General features: G+C 44.8%; 1 pseudogene; it reads left to right on the top strand.

Annotated features, from left to right (window-relative positions):
• Window positions 1-14,765: 14,765 nt before the first annotated feature.
• On the top strand, window positions 14,766-14,883 carry LOC126417384 (5S ribosomal RNA; annotated as a pseudogene).
• Window positions 14,884-15,687: the final 804 nt, after the last annotated feature.

Raw genomic sequence — 15,687 nt, 5'->3', positions numbered from 1 at the left:
ACGATCGGTTACAGCCATGCGGATAAGATGCCTGTCATCTCGACTGCTAGTGATACGAGGCCGTTGGGATCCAGCACGGCGTTCTGTATTACCCTCTTGAACCCACCGATTCCATATTCTGCTAACAGTCATTGGATCTCGACCAACGCGAGCGGCAATGTCGCGATACGATAAATCACATTCGCGATAGGCTACAATTCGACCTTTATCAAAGTCGGAAACGTGATGGTACGCATTTCTCCTCCTTACACGGGGCATCGCAACAACGTTTCACCAGGCAACGCCGGTCAACTGCTGTTTGTGTATGAGAAATCGGTTGGAAACTTTTCTCATGTCAGCACATTGTAGGTGTCGCCACCGGCGCCAACCTTGAGTGAATGGTCTGAAAAGCTAATCATTTGCATATCACAGCATCTTCTTCCTGTTGGTTAAATTTCGCATCTGTATCACGTCATCTTCGTGGTGTAGAAATTTTAATGGCCAGTAGTGTAGTTGCAGGAGAATGGATTGGAGCAGACCACAGTGCCTTCGGACATGGACTACACATTGGATGTCGCCTTAGTAAAAAAATCCATCAGAGACATGTCGACTCTTCTGAAACCGCACAAATCGACCTTTTCGTGATCTTATAGTGAAGTGCGAACGGGAAGAACAACCACAGCTACGCTCGTACAAGGTAGACTGATGTCCTGACGGACACGTTGGCTGTAAAAAAAATCGATAAAATTAGCTGAAGGAATCGCTATCGATAAAGTCAGGGGAAGGAATCATTCGTGAGTTCCATAGTGCTACCAGCAGACTATCTACGAGGGACATTCAGTAAGTAACGCAACACTTTTTTTTCCTGAAATCAGGTTGGTCTTGTTAAGTATTCCAACACACCGCATTATTCCTCACTTGTTTGGTTACCAAAGTCTATTTTTCAACATAATCCCCGTCCAACGCGTCGTCCTTACGCCACATGGATGCCAGCATGGTACGATTCTATTGATCGACGTCTGAACCAAGTTCCTGCCGCATCCATAACCTCCCTATATGCTAAATACTGCTTCTCACAGGGTGCATCCTTCATTGCAACGAAAAGATGGAAGTCGGAAGGTGCGAGATCCGGGTTGTAGGATGGATGAGGAAGAACAGTCCAGTGGAGTTTTGTGAGCTCGAGTGCGCAGACTTGTGTGAGGCCTTGCGTTGCCATGGAGAAAGAGGAAGATCATTTGCTCCTTGAGAGTGTTCGCAAGATCCTGTGTGCGGCCGGAATGCGGGAGGTGGTACAGGCTTGTTTCGATGTTGACAGACGCTTCGTCCAACGACTCACCGTGCTTTTGTTCACTGCCAGGTCTCTACGATGCTCGATGAAAGCTCCCTGCTTGGAACGCATCTCCGTTACAGACACCATTTTGAAGGCTATGTATAGCGCCCCCGTCTATAGGAATATCATGAATCTTTTTTTTTTTTTCTTTTGGTCATCAGTCTACTGACTGGTTTGATGCGGCCCGCCACGAATTCCTTTCCTGTGCTAACCTCTTCATCTCAGAGTAGCACTTGCAACCTATTCCAATCTCTGTCTTCCTCTATAGTTTTTGCCCTCTACAGCTCCCTCTAGTACCATGGAAGTCATTCCCTCATGTCTTAGCAGATGTCCTATCATCCTGTCCCTTCTCCTTATCAGTGTTTTCCACAAATTCCTTTCCTCTCCGATTCTGCGTAGAACCTCCTCATTCCTTACCTTATCAGTCCACCTAATTTTCAACATTCATCTATAGCACCACATCTCAAATGCTTCGATTCTCTTCTGTTCCGATTTTCCCACAGTCCATGTTTCACTACCATACAATGCTGTATTCCACACGTACATCCTCAGAAATTTCTTCCTCAAATTATGGCCGGTATTTGATATTAGTAGACTTCTCTTGGCCAGAAATTCCTTTTTTGCCATAGCGAGTCTGCTTTTGATGTCCTCCTTGCTCCGTCCGTCATTGGTTATTTTACTGCCTAGGTAGCAGAATTCCTTAACTTCATTGACTTCATGACCATCAATCCTGATGTTAAGTTCCTCGCTGTTCTCATTTCTACTACTTCTCATTACCGTCGTCTTTCTCCGATTTACTATCAAACCATACTGTGTACTCATTAGACTGTTCATTCCGTTCAGCAGATCATTTAATTCTTCTTCACTTTCACAGGATAGCAATGTCATCAGCGAATCGTATCATTGATATCCATTCACCTTGTATTTTAATTCCACTCGTGAACCTTTCTTTTATTTCCATCATTGCTTCCTCGATGTGCAGATTGAAGAGTAGGGGCGAAAGGCTACAGCCTTGTGTTACACCCTTCTTAATACGAGCACTTCGTTCTTGATCGTCCACTCTTATTATTCCCTCTTGGTTGTTGTACATATTGTACATGACCCGTCTCTCCCTATAGCTTACCCCTACTTTTTTCAGAATCTCGAACAGCTTGCACCACTTTATATTGTCGAACGCTTTTTCCAGGTCGACAAATCCTATGAAAGTGTCCTGATTTTTCTTTAGTCTTGCTTCCATTATTAGCCGTAACGTCACAATTGCCTCTCTCGTCCCTTTACTTTTCCTAAAGCCAAACTGATCCTCACCTAGCGCATTCCCAATTTTCTTTTCCATTCTTCTATATATTATTCTTGTAAGCAGCTTCGATGCATGAGCTGTTAAGCTGATTGTGCGATAATTTTCGCACTTGTCAGCTCTTTCCGTCTTCGGAATTGTGTGGATGATGCTTTTCCGAAAGTCAAATGGTATGTCGCCAGACTCAAATATTCTACACACCAACGTGAATAGACGTTTTGTTGCCACTTCCCCCAATGATTTTAGAAATTCTGATGGTATGTTATCTATCCCTTCAGCCTTATTTGACCGTAAGCCCACCAAAGCTCTTTTAAATTCCGATTCTGGATCCCCTATCTCTTCTAAATCGACTCCTGTTTCTTCTTCTATCACATCAGACAAATCTTCACCCTCATAGAGGCTTTCAATGTATTCTTTCCACCTATCTGCTCTCTCCTCTGCATTTAACAGTGGAATTCCCGTTGCACTCTTGTTACCACCGTTGCTTTTAATGCCACCAAAGGTTGTTGTGACTTTCCTGTATGCTGAGTCTGTCCTTCCGACAATCATATCTTTTTCGATGTCTTCACATTTTTCCTGCAGCCATTTCGTCTTAGCTTCCCTTCACTTCCTATTTATTTCATTCCTCAGCGACTTGTATTTCTGTATTCCTGATTTTCCCGGAACATGTTTGTACTTCCTCCTTTCATCAATAAACTGAAGTATTTCTTCTGTTACCCATGGTTTCTTCGCAGCTACCTTCTTTGTACCTATGTTTTCCTTCCCAATTTCTGTGATGGCCCTTTTTATAGATGTCCATTCCTCTTCAACTGTACTGCCTACTGCGCTATTCCTTATTGCTGTATCTATAGCGTTAGAGAACTTCAAACGTATCTCGTCATTCCTTAGTGCTATAGGGACTGAAACGGGAATATTCCATAATGTCCCACAACAAATTGGGTATTTTTTTCAGCCAAAACATTGCATTTCGTTACTTACTGAATGCCTCTCGTAGCTCAATGACTGCGGGGAGGGAGTTAAAACAGTGGGATAGGATGGCCGAGCAGTTCCTCAAAAGGCGTACCTTTCTATTGTCGGTTCTAAGCGGCGCTTCTTGTGATGTATAGAGTAGAGACACTGGAGGGTGAAGTGAAGAGTCACACTATATCTTGCGTTAATCCAATGGGAAGGTTTGGATTCGGCGAATGACTGCAGAAGCTACATCTCAACATTAGTGCCACCACTGAAGTACGCAAGATTTGGTGTTACCCTAAGATGACTGTGCCGTGTTCACTAGTTGGGATACGAGGGTAATGCACCCTGTGATAAAGCAGATTCTGTGAGGCAATAGCTGCCCCAAATCCCTACCTGAACGAAATGGAACTTCTTTGCGACGAGTTAGAACGTCGACTTTCTTCCAGCCCGCAGCGTCCTTTTGTGGCTTTAGCTCTTGAGGAGGAATGAACCGCCTTTCCCCAGAGATATTCAGACATTTGATGGAAATTTTGCGCAGCAGAGTTCAAGCCGAAGTGTGAACACAACCTGTGTTAACGTCCACAAGTATGTGAGCAGGTATTTTTGATCAGATAGTGAAATTTGGAACATGCATTGTGATCTTATATTATATCCTTCTATAACTGCGGTTGGCGGAGCGTCGCTCAGTTTAAGTGAGAATAGTGGAGTATCCTCACCTTCTGCCACGTCACTAGGAAAATTAATTATTATTTCCTGTCTCACTTTTGACAGCATAGGGCAGTCGAATACGTCCCTACTTGCAGGGGATGCTAAATTGATTGAAACAGAGGAGGTCGGCAATGGTTACGATATGCAATGAAAAAGATCATCCTTAAAATGTTCATATAAATTATTAAAACAAAGAGCTTTGACATTGCCTCGCGAGGCCTCCTTGAGGTGTAAAGTCACACTTTATGTGACAGACAGTCTCCCATGTAGAATTCAATTTGAATTGCGCAGATCTTAACAAACCCAGCTTGTACAGGATGGCGGGTATGGGCAGGCGGTGGGCGTCGTGGAATAATAGGGTAATTTTTAGAGAAAGGCCATTTATTGGCTAAAACATGTTGAAAGGGGATACCTAGGCCTAGGGAGGTGAGGATGAGCCAGAGCTTACAATTTGGCGAACATTGTTCGTGAAGCTACCGTAAGTGGTTGTCTGCCAAAACTAAGTCCACAGTGCCGCAGCACCGGGAGAAGCGGGAGATGTTCAATACTACAGGGCGAGCATCCGACTCGCGGGTGAGCAAGAATACAAGAGGGCGGGCCCGGCGACGGGCGGCCGGGTATATTCGACGCACGAGGCCAGCCCAGTGCCAGGGGCACGCTCACTGGGATTAGCTCAGTGAGCAGGCCGTTTTAGTAGGTTCGTATTTAGTCTGGCACACCTGCAACGCTGCAGAGTAGCTAGATTTAGAATAACAAGAGTAGTCAAGTAGTTAGATTAACCCTGTCCATAGTAAGTGGCATTAATTAAGTAGTATAAGCTGCTTGTTTTTCAAGTATAATAATTGGACCCACTAATTACATAAGGTGGTGGGTTTTGTGTGTATCATACAATCATACAATGTTTTGTGTTTATAAATAATTTGTATCACAATACCTTCTTTTTGATTGTTTTTATAATGTTGTTGTATCAATAAAGTTCTTTTTTTTAAAAAAAAAAAAACCAGCTTGCTCTGTTCATCCACGAGATCAAGAAAGCACCGATGCCGTATTCCTTGACTTCCGGAAGGTGTTCGATGCACTTCTATACCGCCGCCCAATAAAGAAATTACGTGCGTACAGAATATAAGACCATGTTTGCGATTATATTGAGGAGCTTCTAGCAAATAGAACATAGAACGTCATTGTTAAAGGAGAGAAATCTTCGGACGTAGAACTTCGTCCTCACACTAAGGGAGTAGCATGGGTCTGGTGCTGCTCGCAGTATGTACCAGTGACCTTGTGGACAGCGTCAGTAACTCCAGGTTTGCGATTATATTGAGGAGCTTCTAGCAAATAGAACATAGAACGTCATTGTTAAAGGAGAGAAATCTTCGGACGTAGAACTTCGTCCTCACACTAACGGAGTAGCATGGGTCTGGTGCTGCTCGCAGTATGTACCAGTGACCTTGTGGACAGCGTCAGTAACTCCAGGTGGCTGTTCGTGGATGATGCTGTGGTACACAGAGAAGGCACACAATGTAGCGAAATGCAGTAACACCTCCAGAGCATCGACGCTTGATGCAAAGATTTGCAGTTGATCTTCAACATAAACAAATGTGACGTATCGTGCATAAATTGGCAGAAATACTCGTTACTGTATGATTACGCGATTGCTAAACAGTGACTAGTAGGAGTCACATCAAATAAAATCACTAGGGGTATGCTTATGGATCAATTTAAAGCTGAACGACCACACTAAAGTAACTGTAAGCAATGCAGATGCCAAACTGAAATTCACTGGAAGAATCGTATGTAGTCCACCCACGAAGGAGGTAGCTTACGAAACCCTTCATCGATTAATACTTCAATGTCGCTCGCCAGTCTGGGGCCCGTACCTGATCGGAATGATAGGTGAAACAGAGAAGATCCAAGAAGAACAGGGCGTGTCGTCACAGGTTTGTCTGGTAAGCGCGAAAGGAATAAGGAATGGGAGTCGCTACAAGAGAGGAGTTGTGTATCACGTTCGGATTTATTGATTAAATTCCGAGAACATACCTTCCTATCCAGTGCCCTGCTTCTTGCTTCGTATAAATCGCCGTGAACGTAAGACAGTAAATGTGAAATCAGAGAGTCTACCTCACATGCACGCTTGCCAGTAATCCTTCTTCCCGCGAAACATTTGCAACTGGAAGCAGCGAAATAATAGCTGCACACTAAGTGCTTTCCACCACACACCATACGATGGCTTCTGGAGTACAGATGTAGACATAGGTGGCTACTAGAAACGACTGTTGGCAGAATAGAATATGGAAGTGAGCAAATAAGTGTGTCAAGTGACATCATACATGTTCACTGCATTCCTTACACTGGTGTGCAGTTGGCAAGATTCGTTCATTATTTTCGTCTGTAGACAGCCAGTCATCAACCCGTATGTACGAGTACATGTGGTACCACTATCATTACCTCTCTTTCACGCTCTACTCGCTAATGGTACTAAAGTGCGCGTCATATATCTTGGCGGCCGAGTTTAGGTTCGTTCTGCGCATCTGCCGTCACAAAACACAGTCAGCCAATGAACAGAGAACGACGTTGCCAGATCTCGACTGCAGTGCAGAGCACGGACGAGTGTCTTCAGTTTTAGAAACGTTCAGTCATAAATAAAGTAATAGAACAAAAGCACTGTCTTGATAGCAGACTTTCTTTTATAAAAAGTTTGGAAAGAGCATTTTTTATACCAATTGCTTCATATTCTATTAATTAATTAAACCAAACAAGCAATAAGACTCCTAATTCAGGCGATAGCAAGGAAAGGTGTTTGTTTCAATCTCACGAACTGCTTTTTCACAATAAAGAACTTGCACTTCGACAAAGCGTGAGTAGTTCATAGTCATACCAACAGTGTTTATAAGTAGTTGCGTGAGGTGTTAGCGTCCTTTTGGAGTTAACACTGTTCGATGAGCAGAGGTAGCGGAACGGTTAAGGGGTTGGGCGGCCTAGTGAAAGGTTATGAGTTCAAACCTTGTGTGGAGCTTAATATTTTCTTTATTTAAAAACAATATTGGACTGCCATACTTCACGAATTTTATTCGTTTGAATGAAATTTCTGGTGCTTTGCCTCTTCATTAACTTTTTCGCTGCTGCAGACATGTGCTCCCCGCATTCCGCGCTGTGCGCGGTTTTGTCATCACTGCACTTCTCGCCTGTGCAGACACATGGTGTTCCCACTGCTTTGACACACTTATCATTCGATTTCACAAAAACTACACTCCTGGAAATTGAAATAAGAACACCGTGAATTCATTGTCCCAGGAAGGGGAAACTTTATTGACACATTCCTGGGGTCAGATACATCACATGATCACACTGACAGAACCACAGGTACATAGACACAGGCAACAGAGCATGCACAATGTCGGCACTAGTACAGTGTATATCCACCTTTCGCAGCAATGCAGGCTGCTATTCTCCCATGGAGACGATCGTAGAGATGCTGGATGTAGTCCTGTGGAACGGCTTGCCATGCCATTTCCACCTGGCGCCTCAGTTGGACCAGCGTTCGTGCTGGACTTGCAGACCGCGTGAGACGACGCTTCATCCAGTCCCAAACATGCTCAATGGGGGACAGATCCGGAGATCTTGCTGGCCAGGGTAGTTGACTTACTCCTTCTAGAGCACGTTGGGTGGCACGGGATACATGCGGACGTGCATTGTCCTGTTGGAACAGCAAGTTCCCTTGCCGGTCTAGGAATGGTAGAACGATGGGTTCGATGACGGTTTGGATGTACCGTGCACTATTCAGTGTCCCCTCGACGATCACCAATGGTGTACGGCCAGTGTAGGAGATCGCTCCCCACACCATGATGCCGGGTGTTGGCCCTGTGTGCCTCGGTCGCATGCAGTCCTGATTGTGGCGCTCACCTGCACGGCGCCAAACACGCATACGACCATCATTGGCACCAAGGCAGAAACGACTCTCATCGCTGAAGACGACACGTCTCCATTCGTCCCTCCATTCACGCCTGTCGCGACACCACTGGAGGCGGGCTGCACGATGTTGGGGCGTGAGCGGAAGACGGCCTAACGGTGTGCGGGACTGTAGCCCAGCTTCATGGAGACGGTTGCGAATGGTCCTCGCCGATACCCCAGGAGCAACAGTGTCCCTAATTTGCTGGGAAGTGGCGGTGCGGTCCCCTACGGCACTGCGTAGGATCCTACGGTCTTGGCGTGCATCCGTGCGTCGCTGCGGTCCGGTCCCAGGTCGACGGGCACGTGCACCTTCCGCCGACCACTGGCGACAACATCGATGTACTGTGGAGACCTCACGCCCCACGTGCTGAGCAATTCGGCGGTACGTCCACCCGGCCTCCCGCATGCCCACTATACGCCCTCGCTCAAAGTCCGTCAACTGCACATACGGTTCACGTCCACGCTGTCGCGGCATGCTACCAGTGTTAAAGACTGCGATGGAGCTCCGTATGCCACGGCAAACTGGCTGACACTGACGGCGGCGGTGCACAAATGCTGCGCAGCTAGCGCCATTCGACGGCCAACACCGCGGTTCCTGGTGTGTCGGCTGTGCCGTGCGTGTGATCATTGCTTGTACAGCCCTCTCGCAGTGTCCGGAGCAAGTATGGTGGGTCTGACACACCGGTGTCAATGTGTTCTGTTTTCCATTTCCAGGAGTGTATTTGGCCAAAAAATTTGATTTTTACTCGTCTTCTTGACTGATACTTTCCCCCCATAAATGACTTAATTTTGTTTTGATGTGCAGTATTAAATGTAGTAAACCATTGCACGAAATTTTGAAGAGTTTGCAGAGGTATAAGTCCATAGAGTATACTTTCCGTATGGTCGATTTTAGTTGCCACAATGTTGAGAATGAAATGTGGACAAGATACCTAAATTTCATATAATATTTACTGTATAACAATATCTCATTTAATTTAAGTACCACATAGGTGTCGTATGTAATATTGAGAAATATTCCGTCTTTCGCGATTGTAATTAAAGTTTTATTTACACAGGGCGCGTTTGGCTTTATTTTAAAGCACTTCCATCGGTGAAAGGTATCGCACATACACAATGGTATTCATGTTCTATTTCTTGTTTTTGTTCCACAGTCGCAGTTTTACCAATGGTATTGAAATATATCCCTCTTCTGCAATTGTAATAAGCGACTTATTTAGACCAGACGCGCTTCTCTCTTTTGAAGCATCATAAGAGGATTGTATTTTGTGTCCTCCATTGCCAAATCACCTTTCGTAGTTTTGTGCTTCGGTAGCACAATATTCAACGTTTGTGTTGGCTCATCAGTGTTTTAGCAAATAAATGCTGTTTGTGTGTGCCACACACAAAATTATATTTGACATAGCTCTGAGCACTTCACTGACAGATGGTATATTCAAGTTCTAATGTTTTTGTAAGTCCACAGTTTTGTTTAATGTATTTTGTCTACTTCCTTTTGATTGATTGAAGTGCTTTAAAATAAAGCCAAACGTGCCCAGTGTAAGTAAAACTTTTGTTACAGTCGCGAAAGGTGGAATATTTCTCAATATTACATACGACACTTATGTGGCACTTAAATTAAATTAAATATATAGGTATCTTGTCCACATTTCATTCTCAACATTGTGGCAACTAAAATCGACCATCCGGAAAGTATACTCTGTGGACTTTACCTCAACTCTTCAAAATTTCGTGCAATGGTTTACTATATTTAATGCTGCATAATAACTGCGTTGAACATCGAAACAAAATTAAGTCATTTATGGGGGGAAGGTATCAGTCAAGAAGATAGGTAAAAATCTAATATTTGAGCCAAATAGTTTTTGTGGAATCGAATGATAAAGAGTGTCAAAGCAGTCGGAACACAATGTGTCTGCACAGGCGAGCAGTGCAGTGACAAAATCGCCCACAGCGCGGAATGCAGGGAGCACGTCTTTGTAGCAGCGAAAGGGTTAATGCGGCCGTGGTGGCTTTACTTAATGAACTGCGCGCTCCCCCCTAAACGTAAGCTTGCGAACTATACTATACTATGGCGCTGCTTCTCTTGGCGCGTGCGTCGTGTGCAACTGGCAACGCAGCAATCTCCCGCGTCTAGGCGGGCATGCGCGAGCCGCCAAGATAAAAGAATTGAACTATAGTAAAGTAAAGTAGTACTGCATGCCTGGTTTGAAGATAATGAGCCATCTCATTGGAAAGGTTTTCTTCATCGCACACAATGGTATCTTTCGTTTGCGAAGAAAGTCTTAGGTGTATCTGTTGACAGTATGCATCTCTAATGAGAGTGCTATGGTGTAGTGTCGTGTTTGCGTGGTATGATGAAGAAACTCGTATAGCCATAGCCTCTCGAATAGTATCAAGGGGGCTACTAAATTTAGCGTTACCACGCGCCGGATCACAATCAACAGTGTCACATGTATTCAGTTCGTAAGACGCAGCAGAGAGGTATGAAATTAGTCCTGACATTGGTGCAAAGTCGGGTGATCAAAAACAGGGCACAGCCGCCACTCTTCCGAATAGAAAGGATGCACAGAAGAGCAGCGCATTTGGTTACAGGTTTCTTTAGTGAGCACGAAAGCGTCACGGAGATGCTTAGCCAAACCCAGTGGCAGACGCTGCAGGAGAGGTGTTCTGTATCACAGACAGGTTTACTATTTAAGTTACGAGAGCAAACTTTCCAAGTAGAATATAGCAATATAGTACTTATTCCTACGTATATCTCTCGAAAAGGACATGAAAATGAAATCAGAGTGTTTAGAGTGCAATCGGAGACTTACAGCGAACCATTCGCGACTGGAACTCGCAAAGTAGGAAGCGACAGTCATATGCAATGTACCCTACGCCACAAACGATAAGGTAGCTTGCGGAATTGAGATGTAGATGTAGAAGCGACCCTTATACAGATGCTTCGTTACGAGGGCATCCTGGGAGGTAATACCTACGAATTTTTTATTCTTTTCTCGTTATCGGTTGAGGTGCTACGCGTCATGCATATTACTCAGCCTGCTTCCCCGCTTCCCTGACCCAAGTTGCAACCTTCTGCCCCTAGAAGGTTCCGAACTGCACCGCGTAACATGGCGATGTGGAACGTAACTATGACCATGCGTCAGCGTGGTGTAACTGAGCTTTTAACCGCAGTGTTCGTCCACATGGAGCACCCTTTCCTTCAGCGTGACAATACCAGAGCCACAAGAGAGCGCTGCGACATCTGCAACAACCCGACGCTTTGCGTTCACTGTCATTGATCGTCCTCCATACAGTCCCGATTTGCCCCATCCGATTTTCATCTGTTCCCAAAGCTTATAGAAAGTCTTCGAGGACTTCTCTTTCATATAATGAAGTGATCCAAGGAGAGGTGAGGTACAAAGTCAAACATTCTACACTAATGGTATTAAGAAACTGGTCACTTTTTTTGGGAAAAATGTGTTCGTCGCCAGGGTGACTACGTAGATAAATAAACATGTCGACATAAATAATAACGATACAGAATGTTAATAAGGTTAATTTTATTTAAAAAAACTTCATGAGTTTTCACATAAAAAACACGGTCTAGTATCTAGGTACAGACGAAAATGAAACAAGGAAATAATCTCAATAAACATATATGTATGTTCGCAGATGGGGGACATTCAGCGGCCGAATAGTTGTTAAAATTCATGGTGAAACTTTCAGCTGTCGTTTATTTTCACAATTCGGTACTAGTTTCTATCAAAAACGTTTATCAAACTTAGCTGTCATACATGCTCAAAATACTAGGCTTGTTCCTAATGTAGTGACAAACCACCCATAGTGCAGTTCATCGACACTATCAACAGGGCTCGAATACATCAGTGGTTCTAAACATCCTCACACACACACACACACACACACACACACACACACACACACACACACACACACACACACCAAAATTCAATTGGCTCAAGTGGAAGACCCTGGGAGGACATGGTAATGACAGACGAACTTGTTTTGGAAACGCCATTTATTAGGACTTGTCTATCCTGAATAGTGATAAAGTTTATCACTTGGTAATTTGCTTCTCACTTGGCGTGTTTCAAAATAAACGTACTCAAAGACACTTATAGTGTTTCAGAACAAAATTCAGTCATCAATTGCAAATATTTTTGTTTCGCTTTACCTGTTCCGACAAATTAACTTGTCATCTTCAGAAGCCTACATAATTAGGGATATTATGAATCCTTAGGCCTTGGCTATCCATTTATGTAATTATAAAGAGTATATTAGCGAAAATTATTTAGTAGTGGTTTAGAGATGTCAATGTCTTCTTCATAGAAGCCTAATGTTACTGGGATTCCATACGCAAGAGCTTTCAAATGCCCACACAAGCCCGCATCTCGTGGTCGTGCGGTAGCGTTCTCGCTTCCCACGCCCGGGTTCCCGGGTTCGATTCCCGGCGGGGTCAGGGATTTTCTCTGCCTCGTGATGGCTGGGTGTTGTGTGCTGTCCTTAGGTTAGTTAGGTTTAAGTAGTTCTAAGTTCTAGGGGACTTATGACCACAGCAGTTGAGTCCCATAGTGCTCAGAGCCATTTGAACCATTTTTTTGCCCACACAAATAAAAGTCCAGTGTTTACAGTCTGTATTTACAACAGTCACATAAAATATGTACATCTTTGAGCATATCCTCTGAAAGGGCACGGCCGACTTCCTTCCCCGTCCTTCCCTGATCCGACGAGACGGATGACCTCGCAGTTTGGTCTCTTCTCACAAAACAACCCAACCCTTCTTGTACTTTACATAAACGTATAGCCAGGCTTTATAGATTTATAACATTCCTAATTCTATAAGCTTATAAAGATGAGAAATTAATTTGTCGAATCCGGTAAAGCGAGATAAAAATATTACAATTGACTGCTGAATTTTATTCTGAAATATACAAGGTGTAACAAACGTGTAGGGCACAATTTTCAGGACACACTCCTTACACATAGACGAAGAAATTACGTTATATGAACAGTCGTCTGGAAACGACTTGTTTCCATGTTACAACACATTTTCTCCAACGACTTTTCAAATATCAAATTGCATATTTTCGCAGTCGGCGTCTATGGGCAGACATCAGTCCTCACGCAACTGTTGAAGCAAGCCATCAACAATTATTTTTGTCAACGTATGGCGCGGCATTGTTGGTGGCTGTTCGGTAAGGCCCACTTTCTTCCACCCAGGCTCATCGGACAATGTTGCCTTTAGCTGTGTGACAAAACATGTACTTCATGCACGATGGAGCACCTCCTCATTTTAGGTTACTGTCTTTCGGCTTCTAAATAATATATGGATAGGTAGAGTTGGACAAATTGCCTGGCCTCCACGGTCTGTCAACCTAAACACATTGGACTTTTATTTGTTGGGACATTTGAAAGCTCTTCTGTATGAAACCCTGTATAAGTGTTCAGAGTCTCCGAGCCCTATTATGGGCGATACTCCAGGGATACATTAGTGCATCAAGCATTCACTGCGACGGCGGGTTAATGCACGTACAGGGTGACAACAATTGAACTATATGCAACAAAATCGTCTTAACTTCTGAACTGTTTGTGTTAAGACTTTAAAATTGCACGGTTAGCCGCGTGGCATGAAGGGAATTAGTATGCGCATTGTTGTTTGGTTTAGCGAAGAAGCCCACTTTAATTTAGATGGATTCGTCAATAAACAAGATTGGTCCATTTGGGGAACAGAGTCTGCATTTCTCGATCGAGTGATTGTGCGGTGTGCAATGTGCAGTCACTGAATAATCGGCACTTGATAGCACGGTGACTATCGAACGGTACGTCTTCGAAGATGATTTCACCCCCATTATCCAAAGTGTCAATGATTTCCACAAGATGTGGTTCACGCAAGACGAAGCTCGATCCCATCGAAGCAAGAGCATGTTTGATGTCCTGGAGGAGCACTTTGAGGACCGCTGGGATACCCAGCGCCACTGCCGTGGGGCCTCGATTGGCCACCAAATTCTCCGGATCTGAATACGTGCGACTCTTTTTTGTGGGGCTGTATTAAAGTCAAGGTGTAGAGCAATAACCCCAAAACCATTGGTGAGCTGAAAACGGCCATTCAGGAAGTAATCGACAGCATCGATGTTCAGACACTTCCTTGACTCATGCAGAATTTCGTTATTCGTCTGCGACACTTTATCGCCAATGATGGCAGGCCTATCGAACATGTCATAATCTAAATCAGAATATCTGTAGTTGTGTTTACATGTTCAATAAGGTGTGTGCACGCTGTAGTTTATAACTAATTTACATTTTTTTCGTAATTGTCATTCTGTATCAATGCCCACGGAAGGCATTTTGAACATCTGTGAGAAAGAGTTGCATGTGATACACTGGTGCGTTCTTTTCGTGTGTGTTTCCCATGGTTAATGAGTTGGAGCAAGTAAGTTGTAACATGGAAAGAAATAGTTATCAGGCCCCACGTTCCTGTATACAATTTCTCCGTCTACATTTGAGGAATGAGTCCTGCAATTTGTGCCATTTTTGTTACACCTTTCTTTCTTGAGGGCCAACGGCCTTGCCGCAGTGGTGACACCGGTTCTCGTCAGATCACCGAAGTTAAGCCCTGTCGGGCTGATCTAGCAATTGGATGGGTGACCATCCGGTCTGCCGAGCGCTGTTGGCAAGAGGGGTGCACTCACCCCTTGCCAGGCAAACTGAGGAGCTGCTTGATTCAGAAGAGGCGGCTCCGGTCTTGGAAACTGACATACGCCCAGGAGAGCAGTTTGCTGACCACATGCCCCTCCATATCCGCATCCAGTGACGCCTGTGGGCTGAGGATGACACGGCGGCCGGTCGGTACCGTCGGGCCTTCATGGCCTGTTCGGGAGGAGTTTAGTTTTAGTTTTCTTTCTTGAGGCCTTATTCCCTATTCAATGCGGGGTCGTCCTTGCAACTATTCATTTGGCAGTGTTAGCTACAGAGGGTAAACAGATACCCTACCTGCCAAGACCCCAGAGCCCCCAGGATGGAATTAGTGTACCCCAGCTGTCCGCGTCTAGTGTAAGCCGTGGAGTAGTGGGAACGTATTTCAAATGTCTGCGAGTCGTGTAACTGAGGCGGAATGCGGGGACCAGCCTGGTATTCACCTAGCGGCATGTGGAAAACCGCCTAAAAACAACATTCAGGCTGGCCGGCATACGGGCCCCCGTCGTTAAGCCGCTGGGCGGATTTTATCTGGGGCCGGCGCGCCTACCCGAGTCCAGGAAGCAGCGCATTAGTGCTCTCTGCTGTTGGCAGTGTTAGCTACAGAGGGTAGCCAGATGCCCTTCCTGCCAAGACCACAAACCCCCAAGACGGAATTAGTGTACCCCATCTGTCTGTGTCTAGTGTAAGCCATGGAATAGTGGGAACGTATTTCAAATGTCTGCGAGTCGTGTAACTGAGACGGAATGCGAGAACCAGCCCGGTATTCATCTAGCGGGATGTG

Source organism: Schistocerca serialis, chromosome 8 (assembly GCF_023864345.2).
Source record: "Schistocerca serialis cubense isolate TAMUIC-IGC-003099 chromosome 8, iqSchSeri2.2, whole genome shotgun sequence".
Lineage (NCBI taxonomy): Eukaryota > Metazoa > Arthropoda > Insecta > Orthoptera > Acrididae > Schistocerca > Schistocerca serialis.
The sequence above is the reverse complement of the archived record's forward strand: the minus strand, read 5'-3'. Positions and strand labels throughout refer to the sequence as shown.